This window comes from Dromaius novaehollandiae, chromosome 13 (assembly GCF_036370855.1).
Source record: "Dromaius novaehollandiae isolate bDroNov1 chromosome 13, bDroNov1.hap1, whole genome shotgun sequence".
Lineage (NCBI taxonomy): Eukaryota > Metazoa > Chordata > Aves > Casuariiformes > Dromaiidae > Dromaius > Dromaius novaehollandiae.
The window spans coordinates 9445493-9469311 of NC_088110.1; the positions used below are offsets into that span (position 1 = coordinate 9445493).

Here is a 23819-nt window from a genome sequence, read left to right on the forward strand (position 1 = left end):
CTTTGCAAAGTTACTGGGCTGTTGACAGGTACGACAAGATGTGCTATGCTTACATGCTGTTAGTGCAGTAGGTTTTGAAAAATGTCTAATGCATTGGCATATCTGACAATTTAGGGTATTAGTTAACAGTAAGATTCTGTAAATAGAGCGAATTGTAGTTACAAGTGCTGACTTGAGCATTCAGTCAACATCTGCAATACAGATCAGAACCGTATACAACAAATAATGCCATTTTATGCTACAGAAGTGGAAGCTAGCATTGTACAGTATGTATGGTTCAGTCTGAGAGCAATGATAATTGCAATATATTGAAGTTTTGAATAGTAATAAAAATAGAGACCATTAGTGGATACCATTTATGTCATTAGTATTTAGTGGCTGTGTGTTGCAGCTTTTTTAGTGCTCATAAAACTGTCTTTGCTTGCAGATATGTGACAGCACTGATATAAATTTAAGTGTTTAGAAATCCATAAGACATAAAATATAGGTAGTAAATAGGGGCATAACATTATAGACAAAAACTTAATATTTGGCATGCAAATGTTTATATATTTGCATGTCTAGTGCAGAGATTAGCATAGTGCTGATCACGTTTATACTAAAGAAGGACTTGATTAAGCAGACAATAGTAAATAAGGTAAAACTGAAGCACATCATGCAAAACCATCAGAGGATTCTTTTTGGTCCCCCAAAGGAATTTGTAGTGTTGGAAGGTACATCCTTTACATACACCTGGTGGGATATTGATTTCTCTCATTATAGACTTCATACCAGAGTTATGAAACCTGTTCTACTAACTAGTATTACAGTTGCTTGTTAAGAAGTGATTATGTTAATTAACCAATAAATGCAAGAAAAAGGTTGTTAGGGAACCCAAAGATTGAGATTGGTTGGCTCTTCTGTAAGAGTAACTGAGCCAGCCAGCATACGGGAGAACATACAATGTCTTGGCCAAAACCACAGCATCTTGTCTGGAATTTGGAGGCTGGCAAGAGGGCAGTGAAGGAGCTGGCTGAGGAGAGATGTCTTCAGAGTGGGGGGTGGGAAGGGGTCCAGGAACATAGCAGAGGAGGATTTTCCTAAATTCCAAGTGTTACACATGAGCCAGACATACAAGCCACATTGTGTGGGCTTCCCAATGCAAGATTTTTGTTTAAGAAATTCAGGAAATTTGGAAGCCTGTATGATTTCCATGCAGAAGGCCTCTGGGAAAGCCATCTTCCTTCAATTTCGAGACTGTCATTTGGATTCTGCTGGCAGCTATTTGAGGATCTTTAAGAGGTTCCCACCATAATTTCCTTCAAGAAATTATCCATTGTGATTCACTGACCCTGTTGTCTGTGTCAGTGATGGATTTGAAGCAAGAAATTCTGGGACTTGTCTTCTGCATATCTCATCCCCATCTTCTCCAACTCAGACCTTTACAGACTGGAAACACCCTGGAGGTTTGTCACAGAGCGTATCAGGGGATCGTGAAATCAAACAAATCACCTAGCACTAAGGGAACTATGAAAGCATTTAAGTCATTAGAAGTGAAGTGATAGGAAGCGGCATTGTAGAGTGCATCTTTCCAATTAATTTTCCTTTCACAACTGTTTCCTCAATGTTTTTAATTCTAAACTTGTATGAATGTTTTGGCAACGTTAGTTTTGTCTTTCACTGGGAAAGACAACCTTTGATAAAACTTCCCAAACTCTTGACTAAATGATGATGAACAAGGTTTTGGATCTTTGCAGTGAGTTGGATGGGAAGGATGATTGTATAAATGATGTTGGGGATGTACATTTGCAGAAAGCTTGTGGTTTATATTAATAGATATTAACTTTAGAAAATGAGATGCTTTTCAGGAGCTGAAGTAATAAAGCAGACGTGAGACATGCCTTCTGTACAATGAATATAAATAATTCTTTCTGTGTGTCCTAATATTTCTTACAATCTATGGAAAGTGTTAAACTGGAAATTGTATTGTTCCTTTACAAAACAGTTTTGTCTGTTTATCCACTCAAAACAGACCGAAATATAAATCTCTAAAATGCTATTCATCTTCAAAGCATTCAGTGCAGCTATTTATATTCATCTAAATTCTAAAATCTTTTTGAAACTTTTGGTTTTATTTCTGATTGCAGGATTCAGTGTCACTTCATAGCACACTGAATACTGTTGACTTTGAACATACAGTATGGCACAAAGTGATAGCATGGCAAGGAGCACTGCCTGCTGAGAGACAATTCTAAAGGAAAAGTGATTTTTATACTGGAGTTTTGGTTGATTTTAGAATTAGGGAAAATATTAAAGAGCATAAAAGTTCTTTTAATTCCTCTAGACACCACCGAATTGCTTGTTGTTTTATTTGTCCAAGTAATAGATATCTGAGAGTGGCAGGCTGCTTTCTGGAGCCATTTTACACGTAGAATGGTAGTAATGTCACTGAGGTAATGAAATTATAATACAGATGAACAGGTAAGTTTTGCAGTAGAGAATATTATTGTTGATTGGATCAGGGTACACCTATTAAAAGTCTATTTAAAGAAAGAAGAGTATTAGAATGGTTTTAAGAGGAAGAAGTGGGCTCTCTAAAACCTGTTCTGTCATAAGGTAGAAGGCAGAAGGCTGTCTGGGTTTCTGGCAAAACCTAGCTGAATCTGACGAAGTGTCATACTTCAAGGTATTTGCATTGGAATAATTTTAGTAACTGTAGTTACCATAAAACACTATACTCAATCTGAGTGTAGCATATTATGTTAAACAGGACATGAAGATAGAATGCTTTGAGTTTGAAATGCATGTAGAAATAATGGTACTTGAAAATACATGAAAGACTATGTAAAGCAGACTTTCTTATTCTTGATAATGTATTTTCTCTTTCTGTATTTTCTTCTGGTTTTTAAGTTCAGTTTTGTTCTGGCTGCTAGACGGTATCTTCACTTGGTATCTAGCTGCTCTCTAGTACTTTCTCATATCTTGCAGGTAGATGCTGTTTCATCCTGGTTTCTTATGGAGCATTCAGCCTTATTAGGTTACCCTAGTTACTACAGGTCAGAATTGAGATGCATTAGTGAATCTTAATAGGAAAGCTTGCCCAGTGTAGGCTCTGCTGTTCTTCTTACTGCTTGTTATTGCTTCAATGAGAAGCATAGGAGATTATTGAAAGATACGATTATAAAATATACAGTGCAGTACAGCTGTACACCAGCTTTATGCCAAATTAGGTCTTGAACCTGAATGGATTCAGGCATCTACTACAGTGTAGATTACAGTTCACTGCGTGACCTCAGACAAGTTGGTTGGCCACCTCCTGGCTTATTTAATCCATCTGCAAAATTGAGAGAAACAAGTACCTCAGTGAAAAAACAGGTACTGCATTTGGGCCCCAGTGACCTGGGTAAATAAATTACAGATAACGCAGTGGGGCAACCTAAGGGATAACAAAGAGGAAATGTAAGTCTCTTTTTCTCCTACACACATTCATCATTAACCTAGCAGCATACTGTGTTTACATTTATTGGGTATGCCCAGTTTCACTGGACTTCCAGCAGATCAGAGGTGGAGTCACTGTCATCTCCTGCAGTTCAGTACACTAGACGCGCTATGGGGCTACTCTTACTGGAGTGAATGCAGGCAGGCTTTAGTGACTTGTGAATGAATGAATAAAGCATGTTCTTGTAGGTTTCTGAATTGTCTCATTCATTATGATTGGAATTGGGCAGTGACAGATTGATTTTTTTTTTGTGGCAAATCAGAATTTTTTTCAGTCATCCTTCATTTAGGTCGTGGAGCCACAAAGCCTCATCAACAGATAGTATGCAGTATTTAAGCTTCAAATGGCTGGTAAATAGTTTATATGTCCTTTTTTAGAAGGCTTTTATGAACTCAAAACCACATCAGACCTGCTTATTAGCAATCCGTACCAGTTAACTAAGTGAATGAAAGTGTGCTGAGCTCCCCCGGCTGCAGAGCAGGGCTCATGGAATCTCTGCCATAGTGTCGGTAAGAGATACGTGGAAAAGGAAGTCTGCACAAAGAAATGTTACCTGCTGTCTGAGGATATAACTGAGACTTGTGTCTTTGTATAATGCAGTTGCTTATGCTGGCTCTTGATGATTGAGATGTGTGACACAGTTAATCTCTGGGAGCCAGGGCTCTCAGGACCCGCGTGTGCATTTCCTGCAGTTTGAGCCTGGGTTACTTTCACACACAAACTGGGAGGCAGATGAGGAGTGCTGCATATGCAATTCTTTTTTTAATAGTGTGACAGAGTAGGAATTTGTATTTACAAGTGCAAATCCTTAGGTAGCTGGGGAAACATGGATGAGCCACAGTGCTGAGCACAGACAAAAGCCATGTTAATCAAAATCAAGAGCAGCAGCAACAGTAATACTTATAAGCACAGTGCTTTATTAATAGTTGATGAATTACCAGGCATTACTTTCCTCATAGATAATGTCGTAAGATGTTGGCTATCAATAAATAACTAATTTCAAAGCACATCTAAATGAAATAAGTTACCATAATATGTATGATCACCCAGTAAATATACTTAGCTTGCTTTTACATGTCTGCAGAATAGTATTCTCCAATAATTTTCTTGAAAGGCAGTTACATTAATTTTCTATTAATTACTATTTAAGAATTGATTCATGTTACCTGGATATAAACCTGAATTTTGATTCTGCCCTGTTGTTCTCTCTTTGGGGTAGCTGTATATATATTCTCTCATTATCCTTTCTAGTTGACTGTAGGAGTGTGTAGAGTTACATTTATCCCTGAAGGATGCCCATAAATGTTAGATACATAAAATTAAAATGTTACGGCTCTGCTTGTAATGCAGTAATAGATGCTGAGGGTTCAGTGCCTTAGTGGGTGGTTTCTAGTTCAATTTCATCTTTTACACGGTCATAATTTGAGATACTGCTTTTGTGTTGTGTCACAAGCCTCAGTCGTCAGGAACTTATTAATGGTGGGTGAACTTTGCAGGGTGCAATAGTCGGGCTAAGATAACAGAGATCCGAATAGTTACTCAGAGCTTAATGAGAGGTGGGCTTTTCTTTCCTTCTGTGTTTTCAGGTGGGAATCTTTCCCGTTTCAGTTACAGTATCAATTTTTACCTGACCATGCAGGCTTAGGAGGCAGGGAGCTGCAGCCTTGTGCTGTCTCTCTAGAACGCAGCGTTCCTCAGTTGGGATGGTCATCAGTAGATGTTTCTGAGGAGCTTTCCTAAGCTGAGGTCTTAATACTGTCTTTGATGTCAGGGAGAGAATGCTGCTTTAGCCATGTAGAATTCGCTGGAGCAATTAATAATATAATAGCCATAATTAAGGGTCTGTCACACAAGAGAGTAAGAGAGGAATAAAACACTGATCATTATTCATTGTCATATTTACAGAAGAGGTTATACTGCACTCACTTGAGAGGAAGTGACATCTATCATTCTGGGGCCTATTTTTGCACTAGCTAAAAGTGAATTGTACATTATTTATTTTGATTTTCACAGGATCCATTGCAAAGAAGGCCCAGACATTGGAGGCTTTATTCTTTCTTACTCAAGAAAAGTATCCTGTCAAATCAGTGAGTATTTTTATTGAAGGAGGGCAGTGAAACTAATCCATGGAGGATATTTTTTAAAAAGAGAGATGAGTAGTGTTTTTCTTTCAAAACCTGAAGTGTGTTTAAGTGACAGGAAATGGAAAATCTGGTAAGCTCATTGCACCCAAAATTAGTACCCTCCCCCCAAGCCACAGAAAAATTCTGTCTGTGTTAAACTTTTCATCATTTCCCTGTGAGAATGCTCCAGAGAAAGGAATGTACATGTGGATGTGCTCAGGGGAAGGAGAAGACAGGAGATATACTTTACTCTGGACTTTGAAGACTCCTTTAAGGAAAAAAGATGTGCTAAAGATGTGAACGTATGCATGCAAAATTGCTCACATATTTCTGAATGACTGGTAGAGCTGCTAATACCTCTGATCAGCCTAGCTGGATTATAGTGTATCAGCACCTCCTTGGGACAAAAATACTGAATACGAAAGCACTGTGTAGCAGAGAGAAATGAAAATCTGTGTCTGGGAGTGGGAGTGACAGCCTGACAAGTTCAACTGAAAAGTAAGATGTGCTTTTAAATGTTGGATAATAAATGCTAGTGTAAACTGCTGAGAGGAGATGATAGATTTTCCACTTACAGATCAAGACCGGAAGTCTTTCTAGAAGATGTGTTTTAGTCAAATATGAGTTATGGGAATTGGTACAGAAGTAACCAGGTGAAATTCTGACAGAGTAGGTCAGACCAGAATGTGTGATGGTCCCTTCAGATCTTGGTATTTTTTAAAACGTTAAACTGAAATCTGTCTATATTAGGGTTTGAATAGCACACGTCTGTGAACTTGCGCACGTCTCTCGCACAACAGGCATTAAGGCTTTGAATGGGGTTGTAATTGTTTGATGAACACTTGTGCTTGCTTGAGGAGAATTGGCCTTATCAAAGTGCTTGATTGTGTAATGGAGGTATCCACACAGTGGACATGAGCAGTTAAAAAAGACAAATGTGTCGTGGATGAAAAGGATAAAGAGATACACTGAATGTTAAAAAAATACCAAACTGCTGTAGAAGGATAATACTGTCATTTGGCTTCAATTCCACAGATGGACATTTAAAGACCTCATGTAAATCCTACTGAAGTGAGGGGTTGAGGGAGTTGCACTGACTTCATTGGGATCATGCTGAAGAACAAGAAGTTAGTGATCCTTAGTGGACTGGGTCAGAAAAGCATGATACTCCCAACAAGGTCACCTTTTCCATTTAAATCGCTTCTTTATTCAAGCCCTGATGACATTTTAACTGTAAAGAAAAGCAGGTAATAAGAACAAGGAGAAATGAAAAAAGTTTTTCCAGAACCAGCATTTTGATTCTTATGCTTCCTCTTCCTCCATCAAGCCTCGTGAGGGATTTATCTAAGCCATATTGTACATGGAAGTGGTCCCAAATTAGTGAACAGTGTTTTAAAGCTATAAGGTGGAATAGGATTAGGACCTTTGGTGAAATTCACCAGGAGTTATTTTAAATGCCACTTCTGTCTGGATAGAACTATTTGACAAAGTTTGTCTTTCGGAGTGATATTTTGTTACAACAGAAGACCCCAAAACCAGTGTTGAACTATGCTATATTAACATTTTCAAACTAAAGTTTCAGTCAGTAAAAAAATATATTTTAACCTTCTGTACAGAAAAATTTCAGTTTAAGAGACCAAGGTTAAAGTAATATATATACATATTTATTCAAATCAAAATTATTCTGGCACTACATTTCATGAAAACACGAAGTCTCCTAGGCATTTGTAGATTTTTGAGACAGGATTTTTATCTACACAGAACACTTGGTTACTTCCAAACTCTGCCTTACAAATTGTCACAGGTTCACAATTTGGTGTGGTTCACGATTGTTACAAGAATTAGCTGAAGACAATAGCAATTGCATATTGTTATAGCTTATCATATTCTAAATACTAAATGATTCTAATAAATATTCTCAGAGAGATTTGACAAATGACTTGCAGACTGTGTACTGTGTCTGCTTACATTTTTAAGCTAGTGGTACCTCTATGAAGATATATTTTATTAATTCATTATTATTTTATCAATGTTCAATTGATATCTTATTAAATGTAAATTAGATATTTGGGAATAATAAGTTAATGGGACAAGGCAGGTGAGAGGCCCCAGGGTAGTTTGTAATGAAGCTTCAAATTGTTAGTAATCCTAAACTCATAAATAATTTATTAAAGTTGAAACAAAATGCAAAATACTAGATGCAAATGCATTAATACTAACTGCAAAAATACTAAAATAAGCTATGAAAATGTTAAGCGATGGTAAACAGACAAATAATCTGATGGGACTTCCATGTGATGAAGCACATTTGGCACAGAAGTAAGAATCACTCCAATGCTGCCCACTCCTCCCAAGCATTTAATACTTAGGTGTGTGTCTACTCCTCATGTCTCGCTATTATTCTGTGCCATTCCACTTGCAGATATTTCTCCTTCCTTGGGAACAGCATTATTTAATATACTAAGCTGATGTTGGAGGCTCTGAAATGACATGGCACCAGCAGTCTTGAATGCTGCAGTATACCCTGATGTTGGCAAGAATGGCTGGGGAGAAAATGTACTTCTCTGGACATTCACCTGAAGACTTTTGGGAAAAGTGGGGAAAGCTGGCTTCTTGACCACACGACGAGTGTCCAGAAGGACACATCCTCTTACTTCCTATTTTTCCTCTTTTCCACAGAAGACTGATTCCCCAGTTGCTGCTCTCCTTTTCTTGAAGAGTCAGTAGCAAGACCATAGGTCTCCTTCACATAAGAAAAGAAAGAAAGGGGAAAATAACCTTACATAAGAAAATGAAGGATGTAGAGAAGGAGAAGATTCTGTTAGTTTCAGTATTTTCTTCTGGGAGAAAAGAGGAGGTATGTCACTGAAGAAAGGGTTTGTTGAAAAAACTTCAAAACTGCCATTATTTTTGTTTAACTACCACTGCTCACTCATTGTTATTTAACATTACATTTCTTTGTGCTTTGGGGCTTTTGGGGAGTTCCTGGCATCCCACAGAGATAATAAGAGATCCAAAATAACTGTTTCTGCAGTAGAAACAGTACAGGTATATCAGCCTGTAAAGATAGAGGTAAATCCCAAGGGAGTACCGAGTAATCTGTATTTCCTGCTCACTGTAGTGGGAACTGCAGAAGCTCAGCACTTTTTAAAATGTTGCCAGTAATTTGAAGAGTTAAGTTGCAGAGCAAGTTAGTAAACGTGAAGAGGCTTAGTGCCTAATATTAATCTTTTTGTATTTCTGCCAGTGGAAGTGAAGGATAAACAAAATTCTGCAAATCTGGCCCCTTGGCCGTAGTATTACAAGTAAGTAGTGGTAACACAGATATTCAAATAGGGACTTAGATGTATCCAATGCAGAATTTTGGCCCAAAGTTGTTCTTGACGGCTTGATAGATGGGTTTGCTGTAATATTAAAGCTGAGGGCGCTCATGTTTCTCATGTGGTGTTTTTGAAAACAAAATTCAATTTCTTTTAGAAAATGAACAGTGGTGGCTTAGTCACTGGCTCAGACTTTCACCTAAAATGATATTCTGGGAATTTGATGGTTATTGAATGGTGGAAGGGTTGCGAACTAGAAATTTGGCTTAATACAAGGTACAGAAAAAAACAGATATGCTGCTTTTCTGATGAAGGACCTTGGTTGCTAGGAAGAGAGCATTCAAGTGTTTGCTTATGCTTTGTTGGGGTTTTTATCAATGTGGAGTAAGTGGATAATACCATGCCTTTAAAATAAAATTTTCTTAAACAGTGAAACTGTAGTCTAATGAAGAAATGGCAGTAATCACATTTTCTCAAAAAATTAAGAATTATGGTATATCTGTAATTAAAGGACTGTATTATTCAAACAAATGTGCTGGATTATATGTTTTTATATATTTTTGTAATTACAGGTTTTGAGATCCCCTTGCTGTGGAAAAATAGAAAATTCTGATTCCTCTCTCTGACAGGGTAAGGACAGAAAAGTCACCTGTATGGTCCGCAGCATCCCTAGAGAAGTGACGTTCTTTTTGGCAGCTGTAAGTAGTTATTCATTTGCATCTGCCAGGAGACTCACAAATATGGAAAGTAGATCCAACTTGAATCATTCTTCCCTTTCTCCCTGATGTGCTGGTCCAGCGTGGTTTGGTGGAACTGTTGGCAAATTCCAATCACAGATGCTTTTCTGAGGAGACACACGAAGTCGTTGCTTGGGCCGACAGACGCCTATTCTTCCTTTGTCATCTGCCTGCGCAGGCTGGGCTGGGAAGGCTTTACCCTGGTCTTGACATTGTTTGTACACTCCCCAAATTGCTTGTCAGTATGACAGGAAACCTTCCGAAGCTCTGCTTGCTGCCATAGACGTAGGAACACTGCGAGAGATGATTATATGGTCTGTAAGATCCTTGCCACTTTCTAATTTAAGAACTGACCATTCCTACTGAAATGGGCTCGATTTCTTTCACAGATACTTGTTCCAGCAACTTGGAATAAGTGACCCAAAGCTGGTTTCATGCTTGGGTCTCATTTTGTTGTCAAGCAAGAACATTTCTTGTCCTGCAGAAAAATAAGATACAAATCTTATTAATACCTCAGCTTCTCCTGCAAGATACAAATTTTAAATACAGCACCTTCTTCTGCAGCTTTTATGCTGACAAAGGTGTTATTATAATTGAGAGAATTTATTTGTCTGTATAAGAACTGAAAGCTTCTAGTAGTCATTTAAACTGTTTGGTGCCCTACATACATTTGGTGTGGGTCTACATAAAGCTGGGCTCAGGGAACATAGCAAACATCCTGCAGTCTCCAGAGACACCTACAAATCCGTGATTCTGCATTTGCCCTTGTCTGCCTTTATATGCTTCTGTTTCTGTTGTTAGGGCACATCTTTATTCAAAGTTATGTACATTGAGATGTAGTAAAGGATAACATTTATAACACCTGCTAATGAAAATGAAAGGAGAAACAAAAGAAAAAACCAATAGTGCAAAACAATCATTGATTGCCAAAAATAGTTTGTGTTCCTTCAAAATTAGATGCAGACTGTTTTATCAGATCAATATTGACTCAGTGATTCTAGTACAGTCTTGGTAGTTTTGGTTAACAAATATGAAAAATTGTGCTATGCCCTGTGCTTAAACAATGAAATCAAAAACTTACTGGATTAGTAACCCTTGACTATGATCAGAAATCCCTGTAAAATGGGGATTGCCAATGTCCAGGGTTCAGAATCAGCTATTACATATCACATACCTGGCCTGATTAGCTATGAAGCTAGCTTACTATTTTAGTCACAGCTAGAAGCACAAAGCTCAACAGCAAACTGAGCTCAACAGTAAATATAGCTGAAGGAGCCCATGTCCCCAGTTTACTGAGCAAACTACATCACCTTTGTATTGTCTAAATGGCTATGGACCCAGTTCTCGATGTTAATGGGGAGGCATCTTTTGACTTCATCTGGAGTTTGAGCTGCTTGTTAAAGGAAGAGCATGAAGCATTTAACCCAGGTGTTGCATACCATTATCTGCATATCTTACCCAGGCTAATTGATTTAATTGCCAACATAATGTGTCCTTGCTGCAACTTAACTCTATAATATATGCTAATTCAATGTTACTGTGGTGCAGTTGTCTTTCAAGTCCTGTATTTTATTTCAAAATATGTGGTGGGAGTAGAGAAATCAGAAGATGTTATACAACAGAGTGACACCCTATAATAGGAAACGGCATTTCAGTTAAATATTCAGAGGGGGTACACTAATCTAGGTATTTTCTATATCAGTACATCATATTATCCTATTGACAGAAGCAGGCAGCTCATTTTTTCTTAATTTGCCATCATCTCTTGGTCTTCCAGCACTATCAGCTCAGCTTGCTGCCAGTCAGCATCGTTCTTGCTTTCGTATGACTTTACTGTGCACTAAGAAGCCCTCACTCTGACAGGACACTTTTTCATCTGTGGGGATCAATGCCCTGCAGAAAAAGCAAACCTTAGGAAGTTACCCCAAGTCTGAAGAAACACTTTGAACTGGAACCCTGGCATCCCAAATCATAACCAGCACAATTTACCCTGGAGACCAGTATCTCCTAGAATGGAAGAGTCCTGTGTATGCACGCACATGAACCCACGCATAGGGCAACCTTGCACCTTGCTGAAGAGAGATCTGCAGTGGGGATGTGCATCATGGATGGATTTCTTGCTTAGGAGAATACTTTTAATTTTTGCTGCAGCAGCTATATATAATCTGACAATTACTCTCTCCAATCTCTGGGATTAACTTTATCTGTGATTGTATTTAGAAGTCCCTAGATGATTATGTAATAGGTACAAGATACCTGATAATTTAGCAGGCCTTTTATAAATTTTTAAAGCTGTATTAGTGTCATTTCTCAGATATCGTCTCCTCTTTTTCAACTTCTGTCCATTGTGAATCAAGCATACTCAGCAAAGAAAGAACAGAACCCTCTGCAGCCTGTGAACGGTAAGAAATTTCAGCCGGATGACTGCGTAAGGGCTTTGCAAGATCGCCAGTAATTTTTTATATTCAGAGTTAAATAGAGCAATAAGATGGAATTTAAGCTTTAGTGCAATGGATTGAGGCTCTTCAGTCAATCAAATTATAGTTCAATCAGTTCATTTTAATCACTTCTCTGGAGAGAAGTAAACCCCTATGTTGAAGAATATGCAGCAATTTTATTGATGGAAAGTTTAATTGTTTCATTTTTCCTTACCGTCTGTAACACACTAGACTTTTAATCAGTGGGAACTGAAGTTATAATGAAGTAAAGTCCACTTTCCACAGTTCACAACTAGCTGAAAATAATTGGGTTGAGACTCCCATCCAGACAGTGTAATGCCTCTGGCATTTTCCTGAAAACTACACTTAATTGCTTTGCTGATGTTGTTAAGTGGTCCTGAGGGGGATGAAGTAGTAAAGCTGCCCACATATGCAGAGAAACAATACACAAAAATGTCTTACAAGGTCCTTAAAGGAGGACCAACTAGTGACTAGAAGAAAATATATGGCATGTTTTTTTTTCTTCTGTATACCAGAGAGAACACACAGGCTGATAAAATAAACTGTGGAAATTCTATAAACACTAACAGTATTTTTATTTAAAGACAGAAAGCTCAAGACTGGAAGTACAGAAAACTTCAAGGCAAAAGCTTTTGCAATCAAACCTGCAGTTTAGGGCTAGACCAACTCACTTGGCATTTTGATGCCAAACTTCAGTTAACATCGCACCTATGGGGATCTTCAGCAGCTTTGGCTGAGCAGCAAAGGGTCTTTTGTCCGTAGGGAGCAGGATGTCATTGCTACGGAGTGGCAGAATGTGAGCCAAAAGCCTTGTCCAGGTGTCAGTGGGGGCAGCAAGTGTCTTGGATTAGGCTCTAAACATGGCCAGAGAGGAATAACACTTTGGATTTTCATCTTATTCAAGCACATTTGTGAGAAGCCCTCCCTCAGCTGAATGGGGATTGAGGTGTAAAATGGTGACTGAACTGTTAGATTGTAGGATGTTCTGATGGAGAAATAGATTATTTATTAGAGAAAAATATTTATTTAGGACACACGAATTAGGTCGTGCCAGGGATCTTGAATGAAGTGTTCAAGGCTGGGGCTCTCTTGGAGAAGGGAAGACAATAGAGCGGATTTAGCTTTAAACATTTTTTCTACTTGCTTATTTACATACACAGGTGCAGCAAAGTCTCTCTCTACAACATTTCCTTCCTCAGCTGGTGTCTGTGTAAACTTCGGTATGGCCTTTGCTTCTTTTATTTTCACTTTCACAGGCTCTGATTTGAACAACTGCCTCCTGAGGTCTGTCTAGAAGGGAATGTAGACAGAATTTAGGCACTGAGTTCTAAGGCTTAAATGTTAAATGACCCATCTCTCAGCCCTTATCTGACTCTGGTCGACCCTCAACAGCCCCTGACTTGGTTCCTTGGATTTTGGCCAGAAAAGCTCCCCAGGCACCTGAAGTTCTTCTTTTCCCTGCTGAAACATGCTTTAGTCTTGACAAGGCTGAGTACCTTGGCATCTAACCTCTGCTTCAGCCTGACTGGCGTCCCCAGTCAATGGGCTTTAACACCTGTTTCTCCCACGGTCTGGAACTAGCTAGCACATGCCAAGGAGATCAAGCAGTCCACAGCCCCTCACAACGCGGCTGCTAGAAGAGGAATTGTTCTGCATCCTCACTTGCTTTTCCTGTGATGGATTGGCAGCACTCTGTGGGAAGTGTAAATTCAGTCCTTCCTTTGCATGAGGTGGTTGAACCTGTGTCAGAGAGTGCTCTAGCTGCTGGAACAGAGTCTACAGCAGTGACCTACCTTCCATCTCTTAGAGCCGTTAAACTGTGGGCTAAGTATATTGAAATTCACTAGTGCAAGAAGCAAGATAGAAAATGAGTCTGTATCCTGACATTTGATGTGTGCTTTCAGACTTGCTGCTGCAGAGGAAACCGATGCATCTGGTGGCTTCTGTATGCCCTGAAAATGAGGCGGCTGCAGGACAACTATGAAGTGGTACACTGAGTAAGACTCCCTGTGTTCTTGCTTACGACACTAAGGTAAGAGCAGGCCATATCATAATGCTGCATATAGGATTGGGGGTGTGATGCTATGCTGGAAACTTGGGTTGATCTTACTGCTGATTTAAATTACTTTACTGGCTGGGGGCAGGGCAGGGGTAGAAGAGAAGTCATCTGTCAAGACATTAGGCAGAGGCTAAATAGCATGAAAATGCTTGTGCAGAAAATCTGGAATTTATTTGTAAAGTGTGTGGCAGGCAGAGTCAGGCAGGCTTCCTTTAAATGCAGGTGCCATTTCTTGATCCATAGCAATGAGTTTGGCAACAATAATGGGAGCTGTTACTGGTAAGATCTGAGCAACACTGCTTCATTTCAGAAAAGAAGCTGTGCCTTGGTTTGACTGCAGTACTCAGAGGGTAGTATCATCTGATGAAATAGTACCTCCTGCAGCATCAGAATTCCAATGGAAAGTTGAAAAAAAAACCCTTTTGCTACTCAGTCCTCCTGCATTAGCTGTCAAGGTAGTTTGCAGCATAAGGTGGTGAATGAGGAGTGCTCAGTCCAGGAAAAACTTTTCTTTGGATTGGAACATTTCTGCACAATAGTCACATACTCACCTTCAGGTGCAGAAGTGCACAAATTAGTGATAGTCCACCCTGATACAGATGAGCAAAGGACAATTGGAGAGTATGAAGAGATGCCCTTGGAAATGTGTTTTTTCACAACAATGCCCTGTTGTGGTACTCTGTACTAGGCAGCGATCTGATTGTCAGTCTCCCTGCTGAGAGTCCTGGTGACTGTCACCCAAGTGAGTAACATGATAAACAGAAGGCTACATTTTTTTTAAGAGGATAGCATCGAGAATAGCCAAGTGTATCTAATTTGGAGAAGCAGCTTTTGTTTGCCTGCCTCTTGGAGAGCAGCTTAACAGCAGCAGTGGTAGTTCTGTGGTGTTTCTGGGGTCCCTTTGTGAGATGAATACCATGGAATGGAACAGTTTTAGCAAATTCAGCAACTAAAGACTGTGTTGTGACAGCTAATGGGAGACTTTGGTTGGGTTTTGTGCTCTTACAAATTCTGGAGGACTGCCAGGACCAGAAAAAATCTTAACGGCAGAGGAAAATTACCTGAAGTGGCTGGCTCAAATTTGCCATTCTGCTATTTCAGAGGGTACTCCTCCCTGAACCTGATTACTATCCCTGAAGAAGGAATGTTTCTTAGAATTGTAATGCAGTACTGCACAGCACAACTGGTAGGCTGACCTCACTTCCAAGCAGACTTGCTTGCCCGGGATCTGAAAGGAAACACACGTTCTTCCGATTTGACATGTACTGTATGATTAAAGCATGGTCTGTCCTTCAGAAGAAATCCAAAATACATGTTCCTTTATAGGCACAAATCTGACTGTTTCTCTGATAAACTGTTCATATAGAAGGATATGAATCACATGGTTGTGATCAAAGCCAGCATAATTATTCATTTGTGGAAGCATGTCAGACACCATATGTCAATAATATGCCTTTGATATGTTGGTGTCTGAATAATTTTTTGTAACATCTGAATGGCATATATTTAACTGTAAGCATCTTGTGCTATGTTTGTACTGCACTGTCTGTATTCTTTATTTCTGTGTTTTCCCTTGGCTAAGAGTTTGATTTAAACCCAGAAAAAGTGGGGGGTTCATCCTATTTTAAAGAAATACAGTTTTTGTATTATTTCAGCATGTGACAAATGTTTATATCTTTTCATAGATGAGGAAGGCATTGTAAAAGACAATTTTTCCCTTTCCATGAAGAAAACTAACTCTATTTCCAGGCAAAATTAAAATTTGATTTGACTAGAAGTTTATTAAATGAAAATGTTTTTATGTTAATGTTGGGCAGGTTTTGTATGGTTTTAACAGAAGAGCAGTTCATGTAAGAACAGTGTGATAAACCATGCTCAAAGTGAATTGGTTTTATCCAGAAAGTTTCCTGATGCAGTGTAATACATGACTTTAAAAAGGAATAAAATAATACAGTGTGCTTGTTAGTCTATTTGTTATACATTGATGAAGTTGAAAACTAGTTTCATGACAAAGGGATTGAAAGCAGTTATTACAACGCATCAATCAAATGAACCACCGGAGTTCAGCATGCTACGAGTAGCCTAAAAGTCACAGAATTTAGTTACTTTGGTCAAAAGTAATGAGCAATATCTTACTATTATAGCAAAATGATGGGTGTTGTGAATGAACTGGGAATACCTGGAGAGTCTAGAGGTGGGTATCTAACACAAAAGTACAGAAGGTGCTGAAGAAGCATTGCAAAGTGAAGGACCATGTTGGCTGGCAGTATGGTCATGCTGCCTCGTCAGCATGATGGCAGGATGATGCTCTAGAAAGAAACAACCGCAACAGAAAGTTGCGTACCAGCATACTAACAAGTGCTTCTGCGGTAAGTGCTTCCTATAAACACACAGCCATGCGTTCATGAGCTGCTCCCCCCAACCCCCTGAATACTGATTTCTGCCTTTTGATAAGAAGCAACCCCATGTGGCAATGAATGCCAAAGGCCAGCTCTTGGTGGATTTACCCTAGCCGGTGTTTGTATAGTTTGGCTCGTGCCTAAAAAACAGCCATCACATGACATAAGCAAATTATATCCAAATAAATCCCAAAGCTTCATAATATAGAATCAGTTAATTCATATCCACAGCTTTAAGAAAACACACAAAAAAGGAAACAAAAGATGAGTAGTGTTTGTGCCACCAGCTAGTTAGTAAAACATGAACAAAGGAACTCAAACTGCTTCTGTAGTGGCAAACCTGATGCCCAGGCAGTGGGAAGAGGCTGGGCAGGCCGAGGTACCTCGGGATCAGTGCCATCTTGTGGTAGTTCATGATATTAAGAAGCCCTCAGCTACAATAACAGCACATGTCCTCGGACTAAACTGAAGCTCCAGAAACTGCACATGGTAAATGATATAAATCACTGTGAGGATATGTAAATTTGGCCATAACTTCTGTAGTTGCACATGGAGCAACTCACACCACCTGAATGATTAATGAGGCAAATGCCTCCCAATTATGGATTGCTGAAGGTGCACAGAGAATGAGTTGCATGTAATTATAAATCCAAAGAACAGATGGAAAATTTTGCTACATCAAAACCCTTTCTCCTTATTAGCCCTTTTCTGCTCTGTGCAAGCGAAGCCATGGAGTGCTTACTGCCTTGCTAGGGCCTTGCTGAACAAACAGTGCAGAAGCTGGGCAACCACTTCAGCCATGTGTGGCTGAATTACTGCGAGGGGGTTGCAGGTGTTAACCTGGGAACCCCCCCTTCCCCCAAGAGCCTTACAGCAGGTGCTGGTTGCTTTTACAAGAGCAGTACCCCTGACTTTAGTGTTATGGTAACTACATAAACTTGGGAGTAAAGGCAGAGTTGTGCTAAAAACCAACCAACCAACCCACAATAAAAATCTCTCAGAGACCAACTTATCTTTAAGCACTAGCTTATGGGGGGCAAGGATCTGGGGTTTTTTGACTTAGGCAGCTTCTGCATCACCTATTCACACACAGTCATACACATTCCTCAAAACCAAGCTTGCCAGACCAGCTGTTCTGGCACCAGCCCTGAGCTTGGGCCTATAGAACCTACTGATATTACTAATTAAACTGTGAAAATTATTTTCCAAATAAATCCTAACACCTCCCCCCACAAAATAGGTAGCAGACACCTACAGTATTCATATTGGCTTCATTTTTTTTAGACATTCTTTCATAAGACTGCCAAAATATCAGCACAAGCCATATTGTTCCTAGTAGTGTAACATATATTGCAGAAAAAAAAAAGAAGAAATGTTTAGTTGGAGAAACTTTTAAAAAGTTCTTTGAGGAATAGTCTGTAGATAATAGGCTAGATGTTATACCAGGGAGTCATTACTTCTTTTCTGCATCAAAGGGTACTAAAGGAAGTAGACAAACCCTTGCTTGCTTGCAGGTAACACAATGGCTTACTAACACCTTTAATACTTTCTCCTCTCGTTACCTACTCTGAGGCTCTCTGAACTACCCAGACATTTCCCACAGGAATCTTTTTCATAGTAGGTAGGTTTGGTGACAGAGTTCTAGTCTTACTGCTGCTTTCCACTGACTCCACTTCTGTCAAATATTTGGAGATATTTTCCATTCAGTGATGACCCTTAAATTCTTATAGTTCAGGGTTCCTGTATTAAACCAGACTTGAGCCTTCTGATGACCTTTGATGTTTATCTAGTACAATTTTTAGTACTTAAGCAGTGGCCATTTCTCAGAGATTAGGGCTTTATTAGCATGTAATTAAGTACAGTTACAAAGCATGATAGTTATGTGTTCATTTTAGATATCATATTATTAAACCCGAAGTAACCTTACCAATAGTTATAAGCCAGTATTAAAATTACAACATAACTGATTGTAATTGCTTCTTTTTATAAGAAGGATGAAGGCAAATGATACTTTTTTCAAGTGTCTCTAATTTTCCAGTACTTTGCATGCTCCCATATACTTCTGTTTGCTAATCCCTCTCTGTAGATCTATAACTTAGCTATATATTTTACTTTCTGCCATGATGGAAAAGAAAGTAACTTTTTTGATTAAGATTTATTTTTTCTCAATGTCCCACCAGTATGTTTTGAGTTTTCTTACAGGAGGGGCTTGACTTTGTTCTATTCCCTCATTTAAAGATTTCCCATAAGTCATCTCAGAGAAATAGTGTACCTGGGAAGGCATGATATTAGCCAAGATTCCCAGTACATTTTTCTGTTGGAGGTATATTTAAATGTGTCCTTTGTTGCTAATCAGAGGGCCTGGTATAGCTGCAGCATGAATGGGAAGGTACATTTTTCTTAAGTAGCCATAAAATAACCATAGACATTCTTTCAGCATGTAACTGGGGTATTTATGCACCCTGCAACGTTCCTTGAGAGAATAGAAGCAGAAAATCCTGCAGCTGCCATCAAGAGGCAAAATTTGAATCCAAGTCCAGATCTGAATTTTAGAGATACCCAAACTTCTGAGTTCTCAGCTTTGCCTTTTTGTTTTCAAAATACAGATCCAGATGAGAACTCACCTTTGAAAAAGTTCGGGGGGGGGGGTTCGTTTTAGAATTTGCATTCCAGCATTTAGAGACCTTGTTTTTGTAATGTCTCAAAACATAGGGCAGTCATAAATAACTCAGGCTCTCCTAATGCAACATCTCCAGTTTCTTCACCTTATAAAGCTGGTCACAAAAAGTCCTGTTTCGTCTCTAGGATTCATTACTGAATTACAGCTTCTTAATATTAGACTAGGTTTTCAAGTTAGCCCTTAGAGTATATTTCTCCTTTGTAATGATTTTACGATTGGAGAAGTTCATCTAGAAAGATGCCTGGAAAACAATTAAGCCACTAGGGGAATTCTTTTCTTTTTGAAGGCTCTATCACTCACTGGTAGAAGAATCAGAGGGCTATGTTAAGCTTGCTACATCCTCTATCAGTCTTTGCTTGATTATTATGTTATCAAGTTGCTCGTATGGTGAGAGATGAAAACAGGTGAGTGCAAAGCAGAGGGTTACTGAGCACTTTGCATATAAGTCAAACATCAAACTAGTTTTTGAAATGCAGAACTACTGAGCTTTCACTTTGTCACACAAGCAGATGTTGCCTGAGGCAAGGAGGAAAAGAGTGATTTTTTTTTTTTCCTTTCACTTGGCTGCTGAACCTTGCACTACCTGAAGAACCAGACACTCTGCAGCTGTTGGTTAGATGCCTTTCAAACTTGTCTTCTGCCTAAGGGCTATCAGATGTGCAGCTGAGGTGAAGCGAGAGATTTTTCCGACGTGAAGCTCTGTAACTTGGTGACATGCTGCTCACTGTGGTAAGTGAATCGTTGGTTGCTTTAGATCAGGAGAGAGCTTTATTAATTTAGGAATCTCGCAATACTATTCTTTCCTTTTTCTCCACTTTAAGAAGGGGAGTATAGGAATGAGTTGCTAATGAGCAGAGGTGAAATATCTCATCTAGGGAGGAAGCCTTCATCCTGGATACTGTTACTCAAAATCAGGGAGCAGGTTAATACAGCTCGAAAGATCTAGCCAACACTATTTGCCATATGTACTACCCTCTGACAACTGTGGCCTGCCATATGTACATTCCAGCTACCTTTTAGTATTAGCCCAAGTCTGTCCACAGGGAAATCGAATGTGGTGACTCTCCTATCCCATTTCGTGGATGTCCATATATTCTGCAGTGTCCAAAAAGCATCAAGCAAATAACTTTACAGACCAAACGAGCTGGATAGGAACCCAAGGTCTCTAGGTAATTACACTCATGCCTCCCTCTGCTTGAGCAAAGAAGTGCTTCACTCTCTTGTTCATATCAATCTTTAAGTAAAATTACAAGGCAATATTATCTCACTTTAACAGCTGGGAAACTCATGATACAGAATACTAGGGGTTACAGGAGAGTCAGCAGAAAATTCAGCAACTGTACACAGTCTCCCAGACATGATAAGCCATGCATCAGTCTGTGCTGTTTTTCTTCTTCCTGCACATGCATCCACTGAAGTCTCTCCATTGCCATTACATATATCTCCTTATAATACAAAGTGTCCAAAACACAGTACTGGAAAACTGTTCTTACGTACCTTATACAGGGGTGGAAGATTTGAACTGCTGGACTATTGGAGGTACATTTTCATCCATGTAGCTGCCATGACCCCATATTGGCACAGAGCCTTTGTGTAACTGAAGAAGCAAATAGCTAGGTTGGCACACGTGAAGGAGTGTGGGTTTTGGAAGGTGAACTACTGGGAAGGCCAGTTACAAAAGTAGTTCATTTGAGAGCAGGTTCTACACAAGACTAACACTGTAAAAAAGGTACACCTCAGAGCAGAAACCCTTCACTGAAGAAATGTGGACCGTAACAGTATTTTCTACTTAACAACTGTCCAAAGTCTCCTTTTAAGCACACTTGGATATATCTACTTCCAAAACAATGGTGCTATCTTGTTAAGATTTTTTTAGGTTACAAACAAGTAAGTAAATAAATATCAAAAATTAGTATTGTATAAAAAAATTATTCCCCTCTGCCACCACTTCCTAGGTGTGCTCATGATCATTCATTTTTCACCTGAAAAGTAACTATTAGTGACCCCGGGGTCAGTTATTAATAAAAATCTCACAAAAGCCATACTTAACAGGGAGAAACTTGAAAATCTCAAGAAACAAAAGTATCTGACTTCCAAACAGAATGCCTGTTTAAGACTAAACCTCATTAGGAGAAGTCCTCCAGGCAAACATCCTCTCATTATTTATTGTCATGGTTTAATGCAGACTCCTCAGTGTAATTCACAGTCAGTCTCTAAATAAATCTCTCTGTATGGTAGATGTGATGCTCCTGGATCTAAGCAGCAGTGCTGGATAAAGTCATCATACCGGAACTGAACAAGATCAAAATTTCACATTTCAGGGACTCAAACAACTTAGAGCCTGACAATAAAGCAACACTGAAAGGACAAGAAGCAAAACTATGACTGATGACATACGGCTAAAAACTAAGGGAACAGTGGCTATACAACATAATAATCAAAGTGTGACATTGCAAAGCAATCAGCAAACAACAGATGCAAATAAAGAGCTACTTATTGTGAGGAACCCTGTGACAGTGGGGCCCAGAAGCCCTGCATTCCTGTCCTTGCTTCCTGTCCTTAGTCGTGACTTGCGGCGAGTCATTTGGGCCCAGGATCTCAAAAGTTCTGAGGCGTTTCGATAGCCCGGTGGATTTGTTCTGACGCCTAGTAACTCATCTCATCTGGAAACCCCGGCTACTGAAACTTCCCTTCCTTTATGGGGTGCTGTGAAGGAGAGGGTGATAAAGACCACACAAAATGTTTTTGTCACAGATCTTTCTAAGAGGATAAGAGCCTGAGGCATTTTCCTTACAAAGCTTGTCACACCAAAGGGGTCACTAACGGTTACACCTCAGACAAAAAGTGCATGACCACGATTTACATTTCTTATTGTAATAAACTGCTGAGAACAGTTAAAGATGTTCAGAGTACCTCAGAAATTTGCATCTCTGATTAGGCCAGGGTGAAGTTCTCTTCAAGGAGAATGTCCTCCAGTGTGATCCATTTTTCTCCTGTAGTTAAAAATTCTTGGGCTGATTCAGCACCAGAGCTGATGAGCTGGCCTCTGGAAGCCCTCCCCATCCTTGCTCTTGAGGAGGCTGGAGGGGCAGCGCAACGGAAAGTTTCTCTCCTCACCAGAGGACAAGCGCACAGGCCGGTGCCTGCCAGAGTGATGACTTCTGAATCCCTCACTTGGCTCAGCGCACTGTGGTCATTACTAACCAGAAAAAAAAAAATCATTTTCTTAAATTTCATATTTATCACTTTGCGTAGCAAGGTTTCTTTACTAAATTACTAGTATAGCTAAACAAATGTAAAACCAATCAGGATAAATAGTACGCTAACTGAAAAGTCTGTTGTTGTTTTTTTTTTTTTCCCCCTCTCGGATTGGTGAATAGGGATATTGACACAAAGATTGCCGCTTTTAGGGTACTCATTATGGAGTCATGCCCATTCTTTGCTGAATGCACACCTATGAGACTATGTGTGTGCAATAAAACCCTTAGTTTATTAAGCGTTTTTTTTTTTCCTCCTATTCTGCTATGTCAGTCTAAATTCACTTTGAAGGCAGAGATGATGGAATTGTTCAATATATTGTGTGCAGAAGGTTATGACCTCTGCAATCAACCCCTGAAACACCATTGTCTTTTTACTTCTGGGACAGCTGAACTGAATTATAAGATAGCCTCATAAACCCATAAGATTTTACTAAAGCTGAGGCTTCTGAATATGCAGTATCCAAGTGTTTTTGTGCTCTCATTTCCAAATTATTTACAATCTGTATAAAATTTCAAAAATGAAAACTGAAGATACAATTTTTGCTGACGATCTTCTTTCTAAGCAAGGTCTCAATTCTGCAAAAGCTAACATTGGTGAATAGACTTATGCATGTGGAAAGTGCCACTGATCTCTGGATCCATTTGTGTAAATGGCTTTGCAGGAGACAGATCTTAAAGTGACTATTACATCATCTAGCAGGAAGACACACGTACAACACTGCCCTCAGTGCTGGGCCATGCTGCGGAGAACATGCCTTGGGCACTGAGGCACCCTGGCCCGCGGAAGAGGTGAAATGGTGTGGCTTGAAAGGGAGCCCAGAAGGAAGAGCCATTGGTGCAGCTGGTGGCACAGAAGGCCATACCACAGCTGTTGTGCTCCTCTCCTTAGACTTAGTAGAGACTGTGCTTATGCCAGCCTGGAAGTTCTGTTACCCAGTGATTACCATGGAGTCAGATGCTGTGTCCTCCTCCTCCTCCTCCTGATGAAGGCTCCAAAGAGCAGGTCACACAGAACCATGTAATGAACACTAACACCTATGGCACAGCCACAGCTCAAGCTCACACTAGGTCCCAGGTAGTCTCCCCGACATACACTTCAGGGATAACAAATAGTGCTTTCTGCAGATTTCTTTGAGGGGAATGCCATAATCCAACACTCTGAGAGTAGATCACTGTGTTAACAGCACAGGCTGTACTTGTTTAAGCAGCTTGAAAATGTCCCTTCAGGATTCTGTGAACAAATGTAACTTGATGTAATATTTTTCAAAGATAAAGTCTTCTTTACTCATTCCTAGAAGGTACAA

At 39.5% G+C, this 23819-nt stretch overlaps 2 long non-coding RNA genes across 9 annotated transcripts in view; one reads left to right on the forward strand and one right to left on the reverse strand.

Moving 5' to 3' along the window:
• LOC112984398 (uncharacterized) overlaps positions 1 to 23819 on the forward strand; it is a 59172-nt gene that overhangs the window by 17152 nt on the left and 18201 nt on the right. The window contains exons 4-8 of one of the 3 annotated variants that reach the window (XR_010391422.1): positions 5492 to 5565; positions 8281 to 8458; positions 9494 to 12060; positions 13278 to 14149; positions 15278 to 15814. This is a non-coding gene — a long non-coding RNA (uncharacterized LOC112984398). Of the gene's footprint in view, positions 1 to 5491; positions 5566 to 8280; positions 8459 to 9493; positions 14150 to 15277; positions 15815 to 19844; positions 19985 to 23819 lie in introns of those variants that run through there. The other 2 variants (XR_010391423.1, XR_010391421.1) reach the window with 2 other exon arrangements.
• LOC112984399 (uncharacterized) overlaps positions 7244 to 23819 on the reverse strand; it is a 271769-nt gene continuing 255193 nt past the window's right edge. For 5 of the 6 annotated variants that reach the window (XR_010391428.1, XR_010391427.1, XR_010391425.1 and 2 more), the window contains one exon: positions 7244 to 10136. This is a non-coding gene — a long non-coding RNA (uncharacterized LOC112984399). Of the gene's footprint in view, positions 10137 to 22168; positions 22455 to 23819 lie in introns of all 6 variants that reach the window. The other variant, XR_010391426.1, reaches the window with a different exon arrangement.